The sequence below is a fragment of the Nyctibius grandis genome, chromosome 3, assembly GCF_013368605.1.
Source record: "Nyctibius grandis isolate bNycGra1 chromosome 3, bNycGra1.pri, whole genome shotgun sequence".
Taxonomy (NCBI): Eukaryota; Metazoa; Chordata; class Aves; order Nyctibiiformes; family Nyctibiidae; genus Nyctibius; species Nyctibius grandis.
This window is the reverse complement of record NC_090660.1, coordinates 80151119-80176019: the sequence shown is the minus strand read 5'-3', so window position 1 is coordinate 80176019 and position 24901 is coordinate 80151119.

The window sequence follows — 24901 nt, the reverse complement described above, 5'->3', positions numbered from 1 at the left end:
TTAGCAAAAATGCTGCAGTTCTTTCCACAATGAGCAGTAACCCCAGTTACTCATAAAGCTAAGTTGAAAAAAAACGAGCATATTAATTCAAGTAAGGTGTATCAGCTGCCTTATTCTCTTCCATTTCAGTTATATCATGAAACGAATGACGTTATTAACTGCATTAATATTAATATTAACTTATTAACAGATTGTGTTGACCCCAGCATGCACCATTTTGGTTTTGTTATTGTTTGTATTTATTTGTAGCTTTGCATAGTGGACTCAATAGTTTTTATCAATTGCAGCTCCATACTGAAATGCATAAGGCAGCAATTGACTCATTAATGTAATTAATATGTCTTATTTCTTCTGGCTAAATACTTTGCAAAAATTTAGCCCTTTAGTTTGGTATTCCTGTAGATGTCATATACTTCTTGTAAAAAATGTTCAAACCGAGGGATCCATGAGAGCCAGCTATAAAAATAACTGATGGATTCTCTTTTGCAGTTTATTATGTAGCAAGAAGTGAGAATATATCTCCCAAAAGCTAGCAACATGCATTAGTCTGCAAGCATCTATCTTTCCATGTGTAATGAATAATTGCTTTCTGCTTTTAAAAATTATCTTTGAACTTTAAATAAAATTATTTTATTGGATATATCACATTAATGTAATTTAATCACTTCATATTTCAGTTTTGATCAATTCCCTTCTTTTAACTCAATAGAACTTTTATAATTCAAACAGAAGTGTTTCTAGAACTGATGTTGACACTACACTTAGCAACTAACTTTTTCCCAAGGAAATTATTATTGAAAGGAACTGGAGGTGAAATGGGCTATTATTAATCTCAAAGGTAATGAGCTTGATTATTTACTTTAGTCTTAAGTTTGATCCAGCTAACTTAATAACATCACTAATTTTACAGTGGATTCATCAACATATAACAGGATGGGAAAGTTCACAGTCTTTTATATATTGCGTGAATAGACTTCCCAGGTATCTAGAAAACATTATTAACCTTTAGTGTTTCAGCTGCAAACCTAAAGCTAACAAAAATATTGGACTGATTGCAAGATAGCAGTTTTGAAATGAGTGGATTAGCTAAGGCAGAAAGGGGACTGGGAATATAGAAGGCTATTCCCTCGTTGTAGATCTCCCTCCTTCATGAATTGGAGGAAGCTGAACTCATCTGAGGTATGAAAATGAGATACAAGAAAAACAACATGGCTGTACAGGAGTATATTGCTGAAGCTGTTCAGGACTTCCTGATGAATGAGACTATTATTCTGGGAGTTCATGACAAAAAGCCTGTCCTTTGTTGACAAGGGGACTTTTTGTTGAAAATTCATATTTGGATATATATTAAAAAAAAAAGTTGGCCAGCTGATGCTTGGCTTGTCAGTAGGGAATAACTTTTGATCATGGTGTGGATAAGATCTGGCTGACACCCAGTCCCTCTGGGAAAGAATATATTTATTCAAACAGAAGACTGAGCTTTCTGGAAGAATTACTTATACAAAGCCTTTTAAACATGCCACTCCAAGGGATCCTGCTCTCTACCCCCTCAGTCTGCAGCACTGAACCCCCGAGTACTAGTGAATATAGCAATGCATTGATGACATGTCAGAGGGGTTAATTTTGCAGCCATACAGGGCCAGGAGTTCTCAACACAGTTGAACATGAAACCACTAAAATGCACGTAGAAATAATGTGGAAACACTGAAATGCCAGAATCTGTTTCTTTGTGCATTACAATAGTGGAAGTGAAGATCATATTAAAAAACAGGGGAGCCAGGTTCCCTCATTCCTATGTCAAGGAATATATTTGACTTTTCTGGTGTGCTGCTAAGTTTTCTGTCACCTGCATAATCAGCAAAAGGATGTGTCAGCTCTCAGCATGGTAACAGCACAAGTCTGGATGGGACTCTGGAAGAGAAAAAGAGGGGACTTTGCTGATCACAGGATTTTTTCCCTACTACATGACAAAAGGTTTGCTTCAAGTAATGACAGTGTCGCATGGATCTAGTGGGAAATTTTAGATAGTTTAAATATAGCAGGAGTTAATGCCTGTTTCCCCTATGTTTTTCTGCTTCTAATGCATCATAAATATTAACTTTCACTCAGCAGTGGAAGTTTCTGCACTGTAAAGTCTCTTGTGACTGAAACTTTGCAAATTCAGTCTCAAACTAAACAACTGAGCAGTTAGCTATTTTACAGTTATATGAAGCATGTGGGCTCATTTAAACTTTGTGCACATTTAAATGACTGAAGATAGAATCTTGGCTTAGCTTTTCATCCTTGGAGGAAAGCCAAATACAAATATGGAAAACAATCATTGTTTCAAAAATACGAGCTATCTGCATTTTTGCGTATAATTGTTAGCTTACTATACTTTTTTTCAGTGTGTTTTAAAGCTTGTGTTGAAAATACTTTTACACCAAAAAAAGAATTTTTTTTAATAGCATTTCTCGTTATGCAGGCATTTATTAGAAACTCCCTTAGGTGGAGAAGCAGTAGTTAATAATTTATGTTACTGACCCTTAAGTTAAAACTGACTGAGTTAATTACAACAACCTTATTAATAAGTCAAATAAAGAGAGCTCAGTAGAACCTTGTTATTTAAAGAACAAATCTTTCCTTTTGTTTTACTCTCCTGTAGACCACAAAGGTTTGCTTTATGTGGCTTTGTTTCTCAAGGACACTTGAGATAGGGAGGGCACTGCAAAAAAATCAGTGTCGCTTTAGGACAGATCATTTCTCTTTGCTGTAACTTTAGCAGCACTTTTTCCTGTCTTATTTGCTTTTTTAGAGAGGGAAAGGGAAGTTTTATCTTGCTTTTTTTTTGCCATTCTTCAGAGTTATTTAATGGTCACAGGAAGTTTAAAATTTATGAGGAATGGAAGATTACCTGTTAAATCCATACTTAGGTGGGGTATGAAGCCCTAGTTTTTAGAATTTCTTTGCTATTAAATATCTCATTATTTAATTGTAATGTATATGGCTTTTAGGCCATACTCACACATTGTTTTTACTTCCAGATTTCGCTCTGTGACCTGGGGCAAATCACTTAACCTCTCTGTGCTCCCACTTATTCATCTGCAAAATGGGCAAAATAGAATTAACCTAATAAAGATTCACATTTGTCTTGTGCATTATTGTTAATGGGGATGTGAATCATAATGGTGGAGTGCTTTGATGTCCCCAGATGATGCTGTAATCATGAAACTATTATTTTGTATTTGGGCAAAATAGCTGAAAATGGATCTGCATAGATTATGCAGGAATAAACTATACATCTAAATAATTGCATGCAGTTGTTAAGCTGCTAGTGGCCCATGGAGAGATTTGTGAAGCTGTTCCTCTGTGTAGATCCCTCACAGCTTGGTTCTTGCTGAGTTTGGCTGTTCCACCTAATGGTTTTATATTAATAGGGCCTAAATCCAGCCTAAACTTCTTTTGTTCCTCATCATTTCTTTTCTTTAGCAGCATTAAAAAGTTTTCAGTTTATCCCATTTGGAAATAGACCCACAGTGGGGTAAAAGGCCAGAGGGAAAGGTCAGTGTGATTTGAGGAGGGGACAGCAGCAAGAAGGATCATGTGAACATCCTGAGAGATGCTTGGCATCTTGCTGAGGGGCAGGGGGGGACACGGCGACCTCCCTCTGGCAACAGGCTGTTCCATTCCTCCTGCGCACACTGCTACAGCTGAAAGCCTTCCCCACCTCCGCTTTATTCCCATGCACATTCAGACACAAAGGAGGGAGGGATGGGAGAGAGGCAGGCTTTCAACTTACCCACTTGAGATGAAAAAGGGGGAGCAGCCAACCATCATTAAAAGGATCAGGGCTCAAGTATTGCTAACCTACAATCATACCATGACGACAGAGAGACATGCTTCTTTCGTTCCCCTACCAAGGCAATAGTTAATATTCTCATTTATTCCTCAGGAAACTACCATTTTTCCATGTTGCCAAACAAATCAAACAGTAATATACAGAGGGTTAATACTAGTAAAATGATGAGGAATATCCAGGTTATCTTGAAGCCTTGCCCTCTCTACAGTTCATCAGTTTTCCTTTTACATGAGAAACTTGTTTTCTCTAACTGATCAAGATAGTAACCAAGCTGATGTTATCAGTAGAAAGTAAACAATATGCAATTAGCACCTTGGCTTGTGTAATTCTGTTTTCATTTGAGTTACCTGCAAACTCCTGGCAATAGAAAATTTCCGGCAGGTAGATATGGAATAGGATGGTAGGGGATTAGGTTGGGAGGCATGGAAGTTACAGTTACTATATCAATCCTCTATTCAGGACAGTAACAGCAACAATTCCAGTCCTGAGAGATGCCTATCTGTTCCTAAATTTTCCAGTAGTGGAGTCTCTTCAACTTCTCCAGGCAATCTGTTCTCAGTTATTCACTATCCAGTCCTTAGAAAGGTTGTATTAATATTTAATATGTGATTATTTATTTTTTTATTATGTCATTCATTATGTTTAAGTACTGTCTGGTGTAGAAACATACTTCAACAGAAGCCTGAGCTCTGGCCAGGTACTATGTCAAAGGAACACAGAGAAAGATAAATGCATCTAGTCACCTGATTAGGAAGTAGGTAGTTACACACCACTGACTTCAGCAGCAGTTTAGTGCTTAGGCTTCTAAATACCTCTCTGAATGGGATCAGAGTTATTAAACTGAGTTGATTGCCACTAGTCAGGATGTTAAAATCACATTCAGTAGCCAGTCTACAATATTTGTGGAAAACTGTTCTAACTTAGGAAACATCCTCGATAGAAAACCTTTCACTGAGCTATTGAAAGAGGAAAGGTGGCAGGGTGACATCATCCAAAGTCCTTTTTTTGCTTTGGAGTGAATCAACATACAAAACTTTGGGACCCTTGCTTAATCCCATGAGTTTAAGAATATCAGTTCTCTTCATAAGGGCCCTCCTTTCTGGAGTGAATTCTGAAGGGAATGAAGGATGCTCTGGTGACATTAGCACTCACTACAGGAAAGCACCTTAAAAGTGAGGGCGAAGAGTGGGAAATAACACAAAAAGCCCCAAATATAATGAGGAAGAAAAATACACTTCCATGTGAACATTTTTTCCTTGTTTGAGAGAGACAAGGATAAGGCACTTTGGCCTAGTGTCAAGACATTTCACAGCTCATCTCTCAGTCTTAATTCAGTAAATCTTCCCCCTTCTCCTTCCCCTACTCCTCCAATTCCCACTTATTGTGAGATAGTTGCTCTGTGCTCGTGTTTTCCATTTTTGGACTCTGTGAGCTCCTACAGAGATCTCTAGGTGTAGTAAAAGCACCTGATAGGAGCAAAATCTGCTGCCTTCCACTTGTAAGTGAGCACCACCTCCAAACTTAGCTGTTACCCTTTCACTTCCCTGTTTTAGTGTCCTGACATCAATCAGTGAAGGAGTTCCCTGCAATAGCTGAGCGTCATAAACTTATATTATGTGTTTCTAACCTGTAATATACTTTGAAGGACATTAATGCTTCTTAATGCTCCAGTTTCAGTCCCTGTCAGTTGTGCCTGCTTCCAGGCCTTGCTTCACTGCTGATGAGTCTTGTGTTTCTCCTCACAAAGCTGGGGCCTTTGCCACATGCTGAATTACTCACGGTCCCAGCTACACAGAGGGCAATGCTTTTTCGTAAAGATACCAATAGAAATGTTGTGACACTTTATATTACCATTAGGTTATAGGCTGGAGTCATTCTGGACCTCAGGAGTGTGAATCCATATCAGATGAGGGAATCCTTCAGGTTATCCTCCAAAATAGTGGCTATAGTTGTGGATTAAAATGTCATGAACATAAACAAGGTCTTATTTTTGTGCTCACTATTAGACAAAAAGCCTGTGTGTATTTCAATCGCAACACTTTTTTTTCACTTAAAAACACCCTGGACAATACTGTTGCTGAAAAGATTGGACTAAAATGACCTTTCTCAAAGCTGAACATATGCCACTGTTCATTATGTCCTCTACATGAACATCTTATGCATTTTTCCATGTTAACACCTTGTGTTACTTGCTGGCCCAGCAGCAACATTTTCTTCTGAGCATTTGTGAATTCCTGTGATACTGAAAAACAAGATTTCTGTTCAGCCACCCAGTAATACAAAATCTGTTTCTGAAGTAGAGATGCCTAGGCCTCAGATGCCTTCAACAAAAGTTTTTACTTAGCATGTTCTTCCCTATTCTATAATAAAAGCACAAGTGCTTCTGCCATACATTTAATTGATGAATCTTTTGGGCTTATAAAAAATCTTTGCATGTCCTATTTGAAGTACAAACTACCTAAGCCAAATCCATAACTCTCAGTAAGGAAAGTTTAATTGTCATATGGCTTGTCAATCTTAAATTTATTGTTTGGGTTTTTTTAACCAAGTCTTTAATATGTTGGAAGAGAGTGTGAGAGAGAGTGTATCAGGTTAACAACAGTAATTCCACAAAGAAAAATAATTCCTGCTAAAAAAGTATCTGGTTTCCTAATCCCTCTGAATATATTTGTTAATGTACTTTTAGAAGTACCTGAAATCTCAAGATATTTAAACTTCTATCATTTGACCCAGAAAACACACTATTCTTTTGATGATAAATTTTCCAATTGTCAGTTTCAAATCACATGAATTGCTGATGCCTCCCAGTTTACCTGTTACCTAAGGAAATGTACTCAGTGATCATGCAAAGACACGTTTGGAGAAGGGAGACAATTGTTCTTCTCTTTCCACACTTTTGCATTTCTCCCCACTCTGTTTCACATTCAAACTGCTTCTTTGTTTCCCACTCCAAAAGGACATCTTTTTCTCAAATCTACCCCACTGTCTGTTGAACATAAAGCATATTTTCATGCATAAGCAATGAATCCCAGAATGTATCTCTGAGAATCAGTACATTGTTATAAGATCATAAAGGTCTCAGTAACTGCAATTCTGCCTTAACGGAGTCCTGGACTGTCTGTGCTAGATTGTGCTGTAGCTATTTGCAGTAATGTACCTTTTAAGGGAAAAACAGAAAAAATTGTCTTTAGCAGTGAATTGAAAGAGGAACCTAAGGCAGTACCAACCAGACCTTTCTCTTTTCTAAGCCGTGGCAGTTAGCAAAAGAGAAGTAGGCAGGCCACTGACACTCCTTCCATGTGCAAAAGCTAAAAATCTCTCCTTGGATACAAATTCCACTTGTCCACAATAATCTCAAGTACTGGTTGGAAGTGAGTTGAACCAGAAATAGAAAGTAAAAATAGGAATGAGGTAGTCCATCTGCTGAAAATTATATCCATTCTTGAGTGATGTAACTCAGACAGAATAATTTGTTTCTTCTTTTTTTTCTCACTCATTTAACCTTTGACTCCTCTGTTCTGTTTGGTTGCATTCTGTTCTGTTCAAGGAATGAAAATATCTTCTTCTTTCTGGAAATATGGACTTTGCAGGGCTGCCCCATAGCAATGATCATAATTTCTTTTTTCAAGTTATTACAGTCTTTGTGCAATGCTTTTATGTTTGATGTGTTCTGACCAGCACAGGTTAAAGCTTAAGCTGTATCCCTGCAATACTCTACCTGTAAGAGCAACATTTTTCTTTGATGTATAACAGCTAATAATTTCAAAAAATAGTGTGACCTATCTTTTCCCCAGCACGAATATACAATACACATACCATTCCTGGAAAAAGAAGCCTTTTTTTTCCAATGCTATAACATAAATGGTCTCCTTGTTGTGATGATGTCTTCATCTACTCCATGTGTCTACAAACAACCAACTCCTCCAAGACTCTACTTTGTTTACACAGTGCATTGAAAAGCGGGGTTTTTTAGCTGAGAAGCCCTGAAATGCTGGTAGGATTTCTGCTGTCCAAATTGTTGAAATGGTCTTCTGGTAGATACAGGCCTTTCAGCTTATTCAGAAAAGGAGCAAGGGTTAGACATTCAGTCTTACAGCTGTTGATCTTTCCAGAGGGAATAGGTTCAAATAGGATTGCAATGCAATTTCCCTAGGAATGTCTGAAGCGCTAGTTTCTTCCCCTGGTGGACGTAAGAACTGTGTAAGTGATTGTGTGTTGAGGTATGTGATCTGTTTTCAAACAGCTTAAGTCAACTGTGGAAGGAGGGATAAATCTTTACAGATACTTTAATATATTTGAATGAATATGTAAATGTGCAAACTTCAGGAATATGAGAGAAGTTCTTTTGTTAAAGGAAGTCCTATTAAATATACCCCTCTTTTTTCCCCTTACAGAATCACAGAATCAATCAGGTTGGAAGAGGTTTTCAGTGTTCTTTTCTATCCCAAGGAGGATACTCTGTATGTCTTGTGAAAATAGTGCTGCAAAGGATAGCAAAGGAAAAACTGGGCATCACTGAAGAAGGCAGATGAGGTAATTAGGTCTGGAATAAAAAATGCATGTTTTGGGTATTACTCTAATGTTTTCACCAACTTCTATTCCCTCCCTTCTGAACTCAGGCAAGCCAGTGACGTCTATGCTTGCTTAATTATAAAGCTTCATTATTTCCTATACCACGAAGTCTGCTTTTTTTTTTTTTTTATAAGGGCTTGGCATAATCCTTTTTTGTAAATGCCAAGAACAATGCCAATTAGCCTGCAGGTAATGGTGATCAGTTTTAGCAGAAAGAAGTCAAGTCTGAAGTCATACAGCTGTTTGTGCACTGCCTGCTTTGTCTTGTGCAGATCTGCGCTGAATTGTCTAATGCCTCCATCCCGATGAGCAATAATCTAGCAAACTCTCTGTAACTGAACAAAAGAGCATCTGATTATCCTGCAGAATCAGAGGTATGATACCTGCATGACTATATATACCCTGCGTTTTGCAGCCTGGAGACACACAGACTATATATCATCAAGCTGTTTTCCTCCCTTTTCAGTACTGGCTGGCAGTTTCTGAATGGAAAGTTTAAAATGCACACTCTTCCAAGCAAGACAACCACAAAGCAGTTTATTTCTGCAGCAAGTATTTTTGGAAATAGAGCCCTTCCCTTTCACATTCCTTATGCTAATGTTGTTTAAACTCCAGTTTAAATGCATATTGCCACTGGCTCCTTCTCTTAATTAAACTTCCAGCATTCCTAGACAGTGTCCTACTCTTCCCTTACTCTGTGCCACACATTCTTGTATCAGATGTTTGTACCCTTACTGGAAAGTCTACTTGCTCCAGAATTATCTGGCAGTCCTGCATCAGTCTATTTATTCCATCACATGATTGTTTTAGTGTTGTTTGAAGCACTATTTTGGAGCCAGACATAATCGTATTATACAGTTCCTCACCTTATTAACTGACAGAGAACTGTTCCCCATTAGACAATTGATCCTGGGCAGATGAAGCCATTAAAAACAGTACTAATTAGCTGAAGAATGGAGACAGTAATACAGGCTGCATCACTTCCTTTCATGCTTAGGGAAGTTCATGTTCCAGACAAATAATAATTGATATGTAGTCTTCCTTAATTGTGGTTGTTAACAGCCAGTATTGTAATGACAGGCTGACAATCTCTGTCTAGCCTATTGTATGTTTATTTCTGAATCCAAGACCCACTGAATAATATTTTTGGTTTAACTCAAACTTCATAGAATATACTTTAAATGTCAATGTAATGAGAGTTGGGCAGCTAACCTTAACTTATGTTATTCCTTACATGCCTCCAGGTGTCAGCTGTTTGCCTTGGAAGACTGGGTGCCCATAATTACATGGAATTATGGCATGATACATTAGAGTAAAATAAACAGATGGTTTGAATGGGAATCCAAAAAATACTGCATTAGATCCATAAGCAGGAACACTAGGCCTCTAACTAAATTTCAGTGTACTAACTGAAGCCTATAGGGTAAGAAAATCATATAGTCTTTAAACAAAAGAATGCTTTGATTTCCTCCTCCAAAAATGTGTTCTATTTTTAAAAATCTACATGCATATATGCACATGTATATATGTGTGCATGTATATGCATATGCAATACGTTTATCACAGGAAGCTGGTAGCGCACTCTATAATTTAGTTTGTAAAATCATATTCATTGTTATACTCTGTCTTCACTCATAATTATCCAAAATATTTCCTTCTGAGCTAAAAATCCTAGATTCAGGGTGATTTTTTTTTCCTTCAGGTACTCTGACCAAATACTCAGCTGTCCTAGGACTCAACCAGCTAGAAAAAAATCACAGTAAAAGCAGACAACTTAGTTTCAGCAAAAAGAATTAATATCTGAAACAGTAAGCATTAAACACCTTAAGTTGATTTGATAAAATTTTTGATATTAAAAGAGTTATAGACACTTTAAAACTGTGTTGAACTTCAAAACCTTTTTTCTCCTTTCCCAGCTGGTTTCTTTAAAAGAAAACGAACCACAAAAATAAAAACCCTACTGCAAGAAAATTAAACACAATCAAAGTAATATCTGAGAGAGATTAAAAGATGACAGATACTGAAATTTTAAATATTATAGGTCTGACAATAACTAACTAAATATACTGGGTTTCTCACCATTTCCTTTGTTGTCCCTCTACTTACTGCTCATCTGTTATCAAAACATCCTGTATTTTTGAGTTTGGGGGAAGAAGTTTGTGGTTTCAAAATAGTGTTCTGAGTTAGTCGATTTGGATTTTATTGCTGACTGTGAGATCTTGCATAGGTCACTGACAACATAAATTCCCCTTGCTTTGTTTATTTGGATAGTCAGTCCTATTAAAGCCTGTTGATGAAATTCTGGCCACATTGAAGTCAGTGACAAGACTCCAATTAACTTTAAAGGAATGAGGATTTTCTGTTAAGATTCTAGTCTTATATATATATGTAAATAAGCAAGTAAGCATAGTCCCATCTTGCTCTTCAAGGTGAAGTTTACCATTCACATTGTCAATATTCAGACACACGGAAAGTGACAACTTTGTCACAGTCTACAGATTTCAAGGAAAGGAAGAGCTTGACCCTTGTTAGCATCTCGGCATGTCCCAGGCTCTCATCCATATGGTCTTGATGGTTCAGGCCCTTTCAGGCAGGGTGCCAACTTTCTATTATACAGACATCAACAGATGCTTGGATTTTAGCTCTTCTGCAGTAATGTGAGTTTCTTACTTCTTTAATTAATTCAGCATTTCTTTGCGAACGTTAACACTTTATTTTTTTACCTCTCTTGTTACTTTTTCCTGCTGTTCATCACATAACTACACCCTTTAATTCAGTGAGAGTTTTGTGTGAGTCAAAAAAGGCAAACTGGGCCCTTTAACTCAGCAAAATTGCTGTGATTTTTCAACAAGTGTACAAATCCCTTTGAAGTCATTAGTGTATCTTTGACTTTAGTGGATTTTGGATCAGGCTCATATGAACCTAAGATGCTATTGGCAGAAATAGCTCAGCAGTGAACAGGGAGAGAGAATATGTGGGGACAAGAACAATAATTTACGATACTCTACTACAACAGAGATGGTTGTGATTCATAGCATGGGGTGCATCCAGGGTCCTTTTGCCTTTTAGTACTGCAGTCATGCTCACTAAAACGGGTGAGCCACAGAGAGCTGTACTAATTTCTTTTCCTTTTTTCTTTGGAGGATACCACATAGAAATATCTTGGAGAGAAAATGAGAAGGGTGCATGTGCATGCATATAGTCACACATATGTGGCCATAAGAAACAATTCTCTACTGATTTGGGGTCTAATGGGGTCAAAAATCTTCATTGATTTTGGGAGTATTGGAGAAGTCCTTTGTCCTTCAAATGGGGAAATAGCTGTAGGGGTGAGTTTGTGCACTGCATATATTTCCATGTAACACACTTTGCTGTTTTTCATGCTAAATCCAACTTTCTCAATGTCCATTTTTTCTGTTTTATTTACACCATTTAAGTTATTCTAATTAAACCAAATATTATATGGAAAACTGTTTGCTGGAATAAAATTAAAAGTTGCAGCAATCTAGTGCAAGCTCCTCACAGATCAAAGCACAGGGACCTTCCGATTCAAGGAAATGGAAGATAATTGAAATCTTGCCTGATGTGCGTTCAAATTAGAGAATAGTTCTGAATATTAACTAAACAGGAAATATGGTGTCAAGTAAAATAATTCACAACCCCTTCAGAGCTAATAAGGTAAGATGTATAGGACATGAAAGTCTTTTTTTACAAAAAGGACTGGAGAAGGATGCGGAAGCAAGAGAAGATGGTTACTGAAGCACAGGTAGAAAAGCAGCATGCCTGCCATGCTAAACAGTTACCTGTGTCTGTGTTTTTTTTTTATAAGGAACTCATGCTACTGTTTTGCAATGGTCAAATTTTAAAAGGCTCATTTAGAAATTTATAAAGCCCAGTAAAAATATTTGACTGTAGTAAGGTTAGTAATGCATAAATATCTTTTCATCTATACCTATATCTATGTCCATATATATGAGAGCAAAACTAGATGGACAATTTACTGTGAAATATTAATAACAATACTAGTAGTAATATTAGGTAATAATACAAAGACTTTAGTAAGCTTCTGGATCAGATACTCTAAGTCACGGTAGCGTTACTAAGGTCACAGAAACAACACGGTTTTGTACCTCTAAAAATTGACCTGTTGGCAGAACTTGACCATTAGAAGAAGACTTTGTTATGTTTTTGTGTATATTCATTGTTTTTCCATCATCCCTTACAATTACACTTTCTCTGATGGAAAGATCACGGAGGAAAGAACGCAGAGATCTCGGAGTTTTTACAACTTGAAAAAAATAGAAAGGAAATGACTCAATGTAACTAAAATGTTTTCCCAATGACAAGGGCCGCAAAAACCTCAGACTTCTGTCTGATATATGGTCTCACTCTCTGGGTCGAGCTTGTAGGGTTAGTTATTTCTTTGGAAGAAGGTCATTGATTTGACTTTCCCTCAAGTTTTTCTCATGTGTGGTTCCTTGTTGTCTTTTTTTCCTTTTTCACAGTCTTAAGTTTTCTATTGCATAATAGTATCCTTTCTGGCCAAAATCAACTGAAATGAATGAACAAAGACAGTTCTAGAGAAAAAAAAACCAACAAACTACATTTGTCAAAAAAGGTGGTCACTGGATGTAGGCCTTTCACTCTCCTTGTGCTGGTGGTGTTGATGGTATTGATGGTGTTTTCAAGCTGTCTATCAAACTGGTGTAATTCTTTTAGCATGCCATTTCTCACTCTCTGTCCCCCACTATTTCTCCTAGTTGTCATTCAAATTGTTCCACTAAGAGAACAAATAAATGCATGCCATGAAAACTAGCAAGATGATATAATGAATGAGTTACAATAAATGCCCCCAGCATAAAACAATTATGTACCTGCTATTGTCAAAAACATTCAACATTCCCCTTGTTGAAAAGGAAACAGCTATAAATTATTCACTGGGGCACTGAAATTCTTTTCTTTTTTTCTTTCTTTTTTTTTCAGTTGCTTCCAATTAATTTTTCCCTGAACATCCCTAGGTATTTAGCTGAGGGTAGAGATTTACATGCAGAGAATTTTAGTTGTTTCTTGGGATTGTCAGACTGAGTGTCCAAATATTATAATAATAATAATAATAATAATAATAATAATAATAATAATGTTTACCATATTTTCCTGTGTATAATCAGAGCTTAGTTATTAAAAATGTCATTTAGGATCAGTATAGGTCGTATGTGTGCAGGAGTAAATATGAGTGGTCTTTCAGCACAGAGCCTCTCTCATTCCCAATAACTCCCCACCCTCCACTGCCCTCAAATCTCATTCTCATTTCAAAATTTGCTTCTTCCTGAAGTACATACCCCAACCTCACGCTATCCTCATTTCCTTAATGACATTTTTTGTGGTTTATCAAAGGGTATAGATTTCCTGAAGATTTTCAAGAAACAGTGCTTTTAAAGAGGCTTACTGAGGGTGCAGATTGTACAGTTGTGAAAACAAAGGAGATAGATAGGGGTTTATATATATATGTATCACCCCAAGTAAGAAGCTTCCTATCAAACTGTCTTCATGCACCGAGTCCCAAAGTCAAAATGCAAAGTTGGTGTTCTATCCTCACTCAAGAAGCTGTGAGATGAGGTCTAAATGGGGTCCTTGTTCCTTTTTATTTTCAAAAACATAGAATATCTCAGCAGGGCATCTGGAATAATTTTTAAAAATGATAAAACATCTTATTTTATTCAGGAATGAAAGTGTGCTCATTTTATTGTTAGCAGTATTTAATTTTATTCTAAAGGTTAGCCAAATAAATGCCTATTATTCTGAATGGCACTAAAATGTGCCAGCAAAAAGGTCTCTGGATTTCTGCTTCTGCTAAAGGTCTAGTCATAGAATCATAGAATCACAGAATGGTTTGGGTTGGAAGGGACCTTAAAGATCATCAACCCCTCTGCTGGGGGCGGGGACACCTTCCACTAGACCAGATTGCTCAAAGCCCCATCCAACCTGGCCTTGAACACGGCAGGGAGGAGGCATCCACAACTTCTCTAGGCAACTTGTTCCAGTGTCTCACTCCCCTCACAGTAAAGAATTTCCTTGCGCTTTGTGCTTGTGCCTAGAGAATAACTTGTCCATGCAAGAATAGTGATGCCCAGCTGAATTTGTAGATTTGTAGCTTTCCAGGTGTGAAGGGAATGTGTTCAAGGTGGGCCATGCAAGGTGGTTACAACAGTGGATTTTACAGTTCAGCTGTAATTGTTAGACTGGACTATCTGTGGCAACCTAAGGCTTAAATGAGAAATGACCTAGGTTAAATGCATCTGGAGTGCATGAACACCACCATTAAGATAAGAGTCCTGTAGTGGCAGAGAAAAGCTGCAATTACTTCCCAGCAGAGTCCAGACTGTTCAAAGTTGTGCTCTCCTGGTTCACAAGCAGCATCTGAAGAAGGTATGAGAGGCTCTGGTCATGGAAGAGAAAAGCCAAACACTGATTCAGTGTGAGAGACCCTATGGTCATTATGAGGCAATAGTCCAAAATCCAAGAAAGGGAAACATAGAAAATGGGGATGATTTTGTTTGCCTTTGCTTTTATGAGAAGTACACCTTTTTTAGTCTATTCAAAATATATTGTTCATTTGATATATGCTGGTTAGATACATGCTCGTTTGTGGGGAATCAGCATCACGAGCGGTTCACTAAAAGGAAATCCTAGCCTTTAAACTACCAAAAGCCATCAGACATTATTCAGAGATATGTGATATAAGCCTGGCTCAACAGACACTTCTGTTTTAAGTCCCTGTGTAGTCCAGTGCTATTGTGTGTGAAGCAGATGAAGTAAGAAAAGTACAATCAGTTTGTCAAGGACATTATATGAGGTGGTTTCTTATGATGCCAGGAGACTAACTCGAAGACCCAGGAGGTCCCTCACGGTTTTCAGTCCCTGTAATTAAAGAAGCTCTAAGAGCAGTGAAATTTAGGCAGAAGATTAACACAACTGCTGTACTTTGTTAGGCACGGCTCGCTGCCTGCACCAGAACTGTCCCTCACAAATTCAGTCAGAGTCGATGTTGGGAATAGAACTTTATCAGAGGTTCCGGATTAAAAGAAAGTAGCTCCTATATCAATATCCCCATCTGATCCATGAGGACCTCAATCATAAAAGTAAATGGCATTAAGAGAGCAAGGAACAGACTAGGCTGCTGTGTCTGTTTGGTTGCTGTTTGCTTAAAGATATTAAAAAAAGGAAGAAGTACTGATTACATTTACGGTGCGTTTTTATTTTCTGTTTTCCCAAAGGAAAAATCCTAAATATTTTGAGGATTTTTGTCTGTAAAAAGTGTGCAACTCAACAAAGAATATTTTGTTTAATGAGGTTTGTAACCAAAGCAAAAGAAATGAAAAGTTATATTGACAATCAGCCTCCTCCATTGGTTGAAAATGGTGTCTATGTCCCCTTGTAAATCTGCCCTGAAAAATCAAAATGTTTGGAAATGGGAAAACAAATTGTTGATGTTTCCAATTTTCCCCCTGTTCAAGCATATTTGACTTTACTTCACAGATAGTGTTTGAGTGCCTGAACTCACATATTTCAGCAAATAAATTGTTACCTGAAAATTATTGGTTTAGTCCTACTCACTGATACTACTAAGCATCACTATACAGAATAAGAATTACGGTCACTAAAAATTTGGAATAAATAATTTGAATACAGTTATATGAATGCATATTCTTCCATGAACACTAAAATAAATGGTTTTCAGGAGGACCATGGGTATTTGAAACCTCCAATGAGTGAATGGTTTGTGCTTAAAACAAAAGATATCTTAGGACCTCCATTTTTAAACACTTATTTATTAATTTTTCTGAGAATGAACTTGAAACAAGCAAACAGATTTACTATTTATCAATCTAGTCTAAAATGTGTCATAAACCCCCAATATTTCCAGAAGTGAAATAGTGTTAAACTTCTACTTGCTTAAGCCAATCACAGAATCACGGAATCACAGAATCAACTAGGTTAAAAGAGACCTCTGGGATCATCGAGTCCAACCTTTGCCCTAACACCACTAGGCGCCACATCCAAACTTTTCTTAAACACCTCCAGGGATGGTGACTCCACCACCTGCCTGAGTAGCCCATTCCAATGCCTAATAACCCTTTCTGTGAAGAATTTTTTCCTAACGTCTGACCTGAACCTCCCCTGGAGCAGCTTGAGGCTATGTCCTCTAGTCCTTTTGCTAGTTGCCTGGGAGAAGAGGCCGCCCCCCACCGTGCTGCAACCTCCTTCCAGGTAGTTGTAGAGAGCAATAAGGTCTCCCCTCAGCCTCCTTTTCTCCAGGCTAAACAACCCCAGTTCTCTCAGCTGCTCCTCATGCCCTCCAGACCCTTCCCCAGCTTTGTTGCCCTTCTCTGGACTCCCTCCAGCACCTCAATGTCTTTCTTGAAGTGAATATTCAGTGCTTTAAAAAGTATATACTGTAGGTGGTAAGTGGATTAATCAAATCTACTTTCTAAGAGTCTCAGATTCCTTACTAGTTGTGCACAACCTCAATAAGAAAAGGAAAAAAAGAACAGGAGAAGCTTTCCTCAGATTTTTGGTGGGGTTGAATTGACCTTTTTATGTATGCAATACAGCTCTGGCAGCTTTACACATTAATTCAAAAGACGGTGCCCCGTTTAGTCATACGTTGGTTCCTTGGCCCTTTGCTTCTTTTTTCTTCATAAAGAAGCCTACATGTGAGTTTTGTAACCACTAAATGTAATTAATAGCAGAACATTGCTAGAAAGTCAGACATAATTGTTTTCTTATTTTTTCTGTGCTAAAGATCAAGGGGCTATATCCTTCTTCCGCCATTATGCATGCAGAGCTATAGGAGAATGGACCCTCTGGGACAAGTCTAATATCCGGTACACTGCTGTCTACCAGATCCTTATTATAAAAAGCTTTCTACTCTAGCCAAGCTGTGAAAAGCTCATGCTGTAGTGGCTGCAAAATGAGCAACTTTGATTATGTAGTCTTCATCAAGAGTAAGGTTATAAGTTAGTAAATTGAATTCCTGAACAAGAACTATTCATCAAATAAATCTGAATAGCAAGCGTTTTCAAGGAGATTACAACCCATTTTGGGGCAGTAAGAAAAGATGATGTGTTTGATTGAGAGTTTTCTATTGACTGTATCTGCTATTTGTAAAAATTAGAGCTAAGTGAATTTTTCCATGGATATTAAATCAAATGAATTTCAGAAGGACCACAAGTATTTAGGAACCCAAATGGGCAAACAGTTTGTGCCAGAAACAGAAGATGTTTTATTTTAATGCTTCCAAACAGGCAAAGATGAAATGATTTATTTTGAAAACATAAGAACAAAAGCTATTTGCTTTCTCCATCAAAATGAACTTCTCTACTTTAGCACTGAGCTGAAAGAAAATAAAAGGTCATATGCCTCATCTTAGGGGACTCCAAGGTGCAGAAAAATTCTGCTGCAGTCAATACCTTTTTAGATCCTTTTTCAAAATGTTGATTAAGAAAAAGCTAGGACATTTAAAATGTTTTTTTAAAGAACACATTATTATGACATTGATACATCTTGATCTGTTGATAACGCCCAATATCAATTTGTCAATCTGCCTGTAGTTAAGAAGAAATCACTCTTCCATTTGAAAGAACCTATTACTCCACAATTTTCTTCTGTGTCAAAATTTACAAGTTTTGCATTTTCTGATAGCAAAGCAAAACAGATTATATTGGTCAGCATAAGGATAAAGAAACAGTGATAGCAGAAGCCTTCCTTTCCCATCCTGTGTAGATCATTAGCAAGAACAGAACAGTATTGTTTATAGCAAAGGAATTGTATGGAACAGCTATATCCCAGACCAGATCTGTGATCTATGGAGAAAAGAAATTCACAGTATTTTCATGTTGGTCTTACACTGCCATGGAGAATAGATACGATGTTATTGAACTCTCTCCTTGGCAACAGGTACCAGAAGGGAAGATGAATTCAGATATTGGGTGAATGATGACACTTTAGAAGACACTTGGAATACAATAGAGAATCAATGAAGAGTTAAGATATACTAAAGAGTTTTTCCAAATGGCAGAAGAGGTGAAACTCTTTCATTCTCAGTGAGAGCAGTTTTGTGTAAGTTGACACAAACCTCCTGTTTTAAGGGGTTTTATTTTATAAAGACAAATGTGAAATCCTGTCTGTTCTGAAACACATGTGAGTTTGCCATTGCCTGAAATAAGTGCAACATTGCCTTTTTGTGAAGACCATACGCTATAAGAAGAGTTCACTGTTAGGACTTGAATTGTAAAATTAATGGTTAGATTCAAAAAGGATGTAGATGCTACAGCGTAGAGAATTACACCACCTCTGTTGTTGGCCTTGCTCTGTTACATGTCACCCTTTACAAAGTGTGCGAAAGATGAAGTGATGTAGCAGGCAATGTATTGAAAAAAGCACCAAAATACAAGGAAACCAAACAAGGAGCCACCTAAAACTAGTTTGCAGGAAAATGCTGAGGATTCTGTTTTCTGTATATCTTCCTTTACTTCTGAGCACTGGCTTCCAGCACTCCCTTGGATAAGTGCCCATCATTCCTTGGCATTTCCTAAAGACTAGACTATGCCTCTCTCTATTCGGTGCATGTGTTCCTGTGAATTCCACTCAGAGGGACAAAGGACCAAGAAAAGCCACTTCAGTGTGCTCACCTGCTGTTACAGGCAGTAGGCTTTATCCTCATTCAGAAACTTACTAAATTCTGTTTTCAAAGACTTATATTATACTACTATTCCAATGAGAAGGCTGATTGCCCTAGTGTTTTGGAAACTTCTCCTTTTTAACCTATATTTATTCATGGTCAGTTTGTGTTAATTTCTTTTCTTGAGAACAGCAGTCTTCAGCTTAAATAGTAATTTCCTTTATTTGATGTTTACTGTCATTGTATATTCATAGATGGAAATCATGTTGCCCCTCACTCTTGATTCTTGTGGGCCTAACAAATCAAGTTTCTTTAATTTTTCCCATATAAGATAGAGTTGTACTGACCATTGTTATGCATTTTCAGTGTTACTTTTTCAGTTGGAATTAACTTTTTTAGACATTGATGTCCCAAATGGTAATCAAGATTCTGGGATTTCATTAACTAAAATGGTTCAAACTCACATAGCTTTACTACAATTTTATACTTGTCTTCTCTGGACAGAGCTTTAGTCTTACACATCCATGAGACAGATCTCCTGCCTGACACTGAGGAGGGCTTTTTGCAACCACTTTATCCACTCTCTAAAAGCTCATTAAACTGTTAATTGAATTCAATTCATAACATAAAAATCCTCTGTTTTCACTTCTGTTTCAGTCAAACAGAAATTTAGCTTTTCCTGCTTTCGGATTAAAAATTGTTTAGTAACGGAAGCATCAGAGAAGCAACAAGGAGGGTACAGTTTTTCATTTTGTCCCATGGACTGTGCTGGAAGGAACAACAGCTTCAGATCATAAAATCTTTTGACTACCTATGGAGAGGTAAGTGCAAAAATGACATGAAGCCAAGCTATTCCTGAGGCAATTTAGCTATTTGTTTGTTGAAAGGTTGAAATAATTTAATACAGTACATGATGCAGAAGGGCCTTAATTGATATATAGAGGCAATATATCTCAGTGTCAAAATTCAGTCTCAACCTCTAATACAAGCTGGTGTGGTTTCTTTTGTGTTATTTATGTAGTCAGCTTTCTGCCTTATCAGCTGGGGAGCATGCTATTGAAATATGACTTTGAGAACAAAAAGTTTGAGAAAAACTTTGGGAGCGAATTAAAAGGGACAAATCAAAATCTCTTGAAGTTTCATTCAGCAGTGAATTGCTTATGAACAATTTTAATGGTCCTGCCTGTCATCTCTTCATATTTTTAAATAAATATCTATGGCTTTTTTATAGAACTCCTTCTTAATGTTTTAATAGTGTGTTAGTGAATTTCTATTTTGTTATTTACTTGCATAGAGGAAATCTTTTTGCATAGAAGATTTTGTTGTCTGATTTGGGAAGGCAGCCCATGATCCTAGGAAAATTCCTCATATTTTGCTTTTACCTCATCCTTTCATCATAGAAAAGTAAAAAATACTATCTTACTACCTCTTGAATGACCTTTCTTTCTTCATATATTACATGTAAGGTTTATTTTCCCTTTTTCTGCAGTGTATATGCCTGGATATTCAGCAAAGGTTATTCAAAATAATATAAAAATGAATAGTTAGATATTAGTAATGCATTATTCATTAGTCAAGTGGTTTACTGGGAGAACAAATGCTGACCATAACAAAGTATTTTTTATTTGCTTTGAAAGCAAATACTTGTTTCAGTTTCAACTAAAGCAGACATGAGAGAGAAGAGCAGTTTACAAGCATGAGAGAATTGTTTACAGTTTTAGCACCTCTTCAACACTGCTGTCCTACTCATAGTATGTATCTCTTCTAATTTTCAGAATTACAGTGCAACATCAGGAGAGGCTGAGAATTAAAATCACCCTGTAATGGTGTTTTTCTTCAAAACAAATACATCTCATCAAGGAAACTGATGATAGCAGGGCCAAAAAAATATGTATGCTTTCAGATTTCAGTACATTTCATATGAAAAGAGATAGTAAATGCAGAGTTTTTGTATAAAACTGCATATTTCAACAAATATGATGTGACAACTGATGAAACTTAGCCATCAGAGGTGATTTGGTCGAAATGATCCAGCTGGCAATGATGGTGTCAAGAAACTGAGAAAATAAGGTCTAACTTGTAATCTCTTTCCCTTATGTGGCTGCAGAGGTATGTATGGAGTAACAGTTTTGTCAGATTAAAATTCATCTAAATTGCAAATATTTTGATTGAGACAAAACTCAGGGTTTTCACATGATCTCTCAGAATCTTTCCAGACATCATTTGCAGACTAATAAACAATATGTGCATTGCCTAATGACATTTACTGGCAGGGATACACTCTGGGGGAGTGAAAAGCATGCCTTCCAGATTGTCACTGTACAATCTGTATGTATACTGATATGTGAGAAACATTAAAAACAAACAAAAAAAGGTGCTTTTCATTTTACCTACTCAGACATTTCTACACTAAAATTATCTGCACTCAGAAAATAAACACATGCACCATTGATTCAAGGTCTAATTTACATCCAGGTAGCTCTCCTGATGTTGAAAATGGAGTTTCCTGTTCCTACCGGAAAAAACATTTCTATACCAAAGCAAACATGTTTGTATTAGAGAAATAAAAGACACTGTATTCCATTATGGGTGATTAACAAAAGGTTTATTTTTTAAAATTGACAATAATCTCCAGATCTATTCACATTTTAAGTGGCTCTTAATAGAAAAAATGCACTAAATCATCTTATATATGTCCATGAAGCTGTTATGATCTGTTATACAGCAAGACTTATTCTTTTGTAGTTTGCTAGGCTGTAAATGAAGTTAACAGAGTTAGATAAAAATAAAGACTGAAATTAAAGCAAAGAAAAGTAATTGTAGGAAATGATGTTGCTGCATTGCAGTAACAATGCAGGAAATCTCAATGAGAAACCTTGTAAACCATCAGATGATTTTATTTTAAAATGAAATGGAAATAAAATGTTTGTGCTCATCCCAGCTCACACTCTCATACTCACATATTCACAAACACCAAGATGCTGGTATCCAGGTCATCTCTCTAGGAGAACATGGGAGAAAAGAGACATCAGTTTTTGTGTTCTCTTGATCTGTTTGGATTCTTCTTAGGTGATAACCATATACTTTCTTTGGATGGGGCTTTTTGTCACTTTACGAACTTAACGTGGTAACCCTCTCCACCCTGTCCCAGCTCTGTGAGCACCAGGATTTACTCACTGTCCTGCGTCCCCACTTGGGTGCCCTGTGAAACCCAACCTAAATGTGTGTTAGGTTTTTGATGACCTGCTCATGCTAATGCATCTGTGTGTGCTCATCATATAGGCCTTTTCCTGTCTTTATCTTTCTGGTGTTTCCACAGCTGTATATTCTCAGTCATTGTCCATTCCTACTAATTTTAACATTTCTATTATAATTCTCTTCATAATTAAACTCTAACTCTACCGTATTAACTATGTCTCTTCTTTCTGATGTCTGAACTCCATAAATTCAAGTTCATGTAAATTGAAGACTAATTTAATTACTTTTAGGCCTTTTATGATTCTTACTATGTCAATATTTAGAATCTGGATGTAATAATTTACAGCAAACTTTTCTTGCTCAGTGGCTAACCTTTAGGCCGTATGAATAACATGATGCATGCCTACAGTCAAACTGCAATGAAACTGTCCTACACACTGTAACTGTACCCAGAGAGACAAAATTAATCTTGCACAAACAAATAACAGAAGAAACTGGACGTTTTGTAAGGGCCTTTTTTATACGTATGCTTCAGAGCCAAATCCCTTCTACTGTATTTTTGGATGTTTTGGGCTGTTTCTGTAATGGGGACTTTCATTTGTAGCATGGCCAGTGTGCTGTAAAGGAGCTTTATTGTGCATGAGAAATGGAATTCTATTTCTATTCATAGAATCATAGAATCATAGAATGGTTTGGGTTGGAAGGGACCTTAAAGGTCATCTAGTTCCAACCCCCCTGCCACAGGTAGGGACATCTTTCCACTAGACCAGATTGCTCAAAGCCCCATTCAACCTGGCCTTGAACACTGCCAGGGAGGGGGCATCCACAACTTCTCTAGGCAACCTGTTCCAGTGTCTCACCACCCTCACAGGAAAGAATTTCTTCCTAATATCTAATCTAAATCTACCCTCTTTCAGTTTAAAGCCGTTATCCCTTGTCCTAACACTATGTGCCCTTGTAAAAAGTCCCTCTCCAGCTTTCCTGTAGGCCCCCTTCAGGTACTGGAAGGCTGCTAGAAGGTCCCCCCAGAGCCTTCTCTAGGCTGAAGAGCCCCAACTCTCTCAGCCTCTCTTCATAGGAGAGGTGCTCCAGCCCTTGGAACATCTTCATGGCCCTCCTCTGGACTCATTCCAACAGCTCCATATCCTTCTTATGTTGCGGGCCCAGAGCTGGATGCATTACTCCAGGTGGGGTCTCATGAGAGCTGAGTAGAGGGACAGAATCACCTCCCTCGACCTGCTGGCCACGCTTCTTTTGATGCAGCCCAGGATACAGTTGGCTTTCTGGGCTGCAAGCGCACATTCCTGGCTCATGTTGAGCTTCTCGTCAACCATCACCCCCAAGTTCTTGTCCTCAGGGCTGCTCTCAATCCATTCTCCACCCAGACTATATTTGTGCTTAGGATTGCCTTGACCCACATTCAAGAAAGTTCAGTCAGAACAAGTCCCGTATTCAGTTCATGTCCATGTTTAGCCTGTCCTAACGTAATGTGTAGGACAAAGATGAAAAGAGGAAATACTAAGAGGAAATCACTAAGACTTGTGATTTCTTTTTTTTTTTTTCTTTGAAGTTAGGAAGATAGAAGGCATGGTTGGCAACTTTTCTTAGCATATATTGATGGTTTTGGAATAAATAGTAATGCTTAAACTGAGGTCCTTTTCTTTTGAAAGGGTAAGCAAAGAAATGGTACAAAGGGAGGTGTCTGGAGGGCTTCTTACCTCTCCAATTTACCTCTCCTTTCTCGATACACCACTACAAATTGTACTGATTTTCTGGACATACTGCAAAACCTGTTTCACCCCCCTCCCTTCTTCCAGATACATGAGAAACTCTGTTGCTAGTGCATGATGAGTTGTACTGCATTTTGGGACTTTATTTGTTCCCTGGAAGTTTGGAGGAATGAAATTTCATTGAAGGGATGAGAAATGCATTACTATTATGTTGATGAGATAGCTACTTGAAGAACTGTAAGGGCACAGGCTGGACACCTGTTGAACCACACCCACCTTCTGTAAATCTAAATAAGTAAAATTAAAAAAAAAGTCCAAATGTGTCACTACAGTTTCAGAAAATCCTTCAGGTATGTTCTAGGTCTAAAGATGCTAGGTGAAATAGCTTTTTTTATTCAGCTGTATATGCTAAAATTAACTATCAAGCATATGACTAAGGCTGTCACAGTATAGATATATATACACACATTAATACATATATTATTTGACGTAATGCACTACTAATAAATACTTGTTACTGTGCCTGCTTAGTGTATATGCGTGCGTATATGTAATCTGTATATATTCACATTCATAGTAATAAGTACAACTCTGAGCTGTAAATTACAGATCTAAATAAATAATTATGAAATTGGAAGCAAATTAATCTTTGAAAAGAGGTAAACAGATTTGATGTTTTTATGTTATTATGTCATTTAAGTGGCTGTGTATGTTAATTAAATACCAAAGTTCTTTATTTATTGCTAAATTGATTGCTGTTACTTTATAATTTGTCATGTAGCATCTCTTGGAGATGTTTGAAAAACAGTCAAGGGTAATTTAAAATCAATTAGTTGAATAGGGAATAATTATCCTTTTTTCTATTTAAAAAATAAAGTTCTG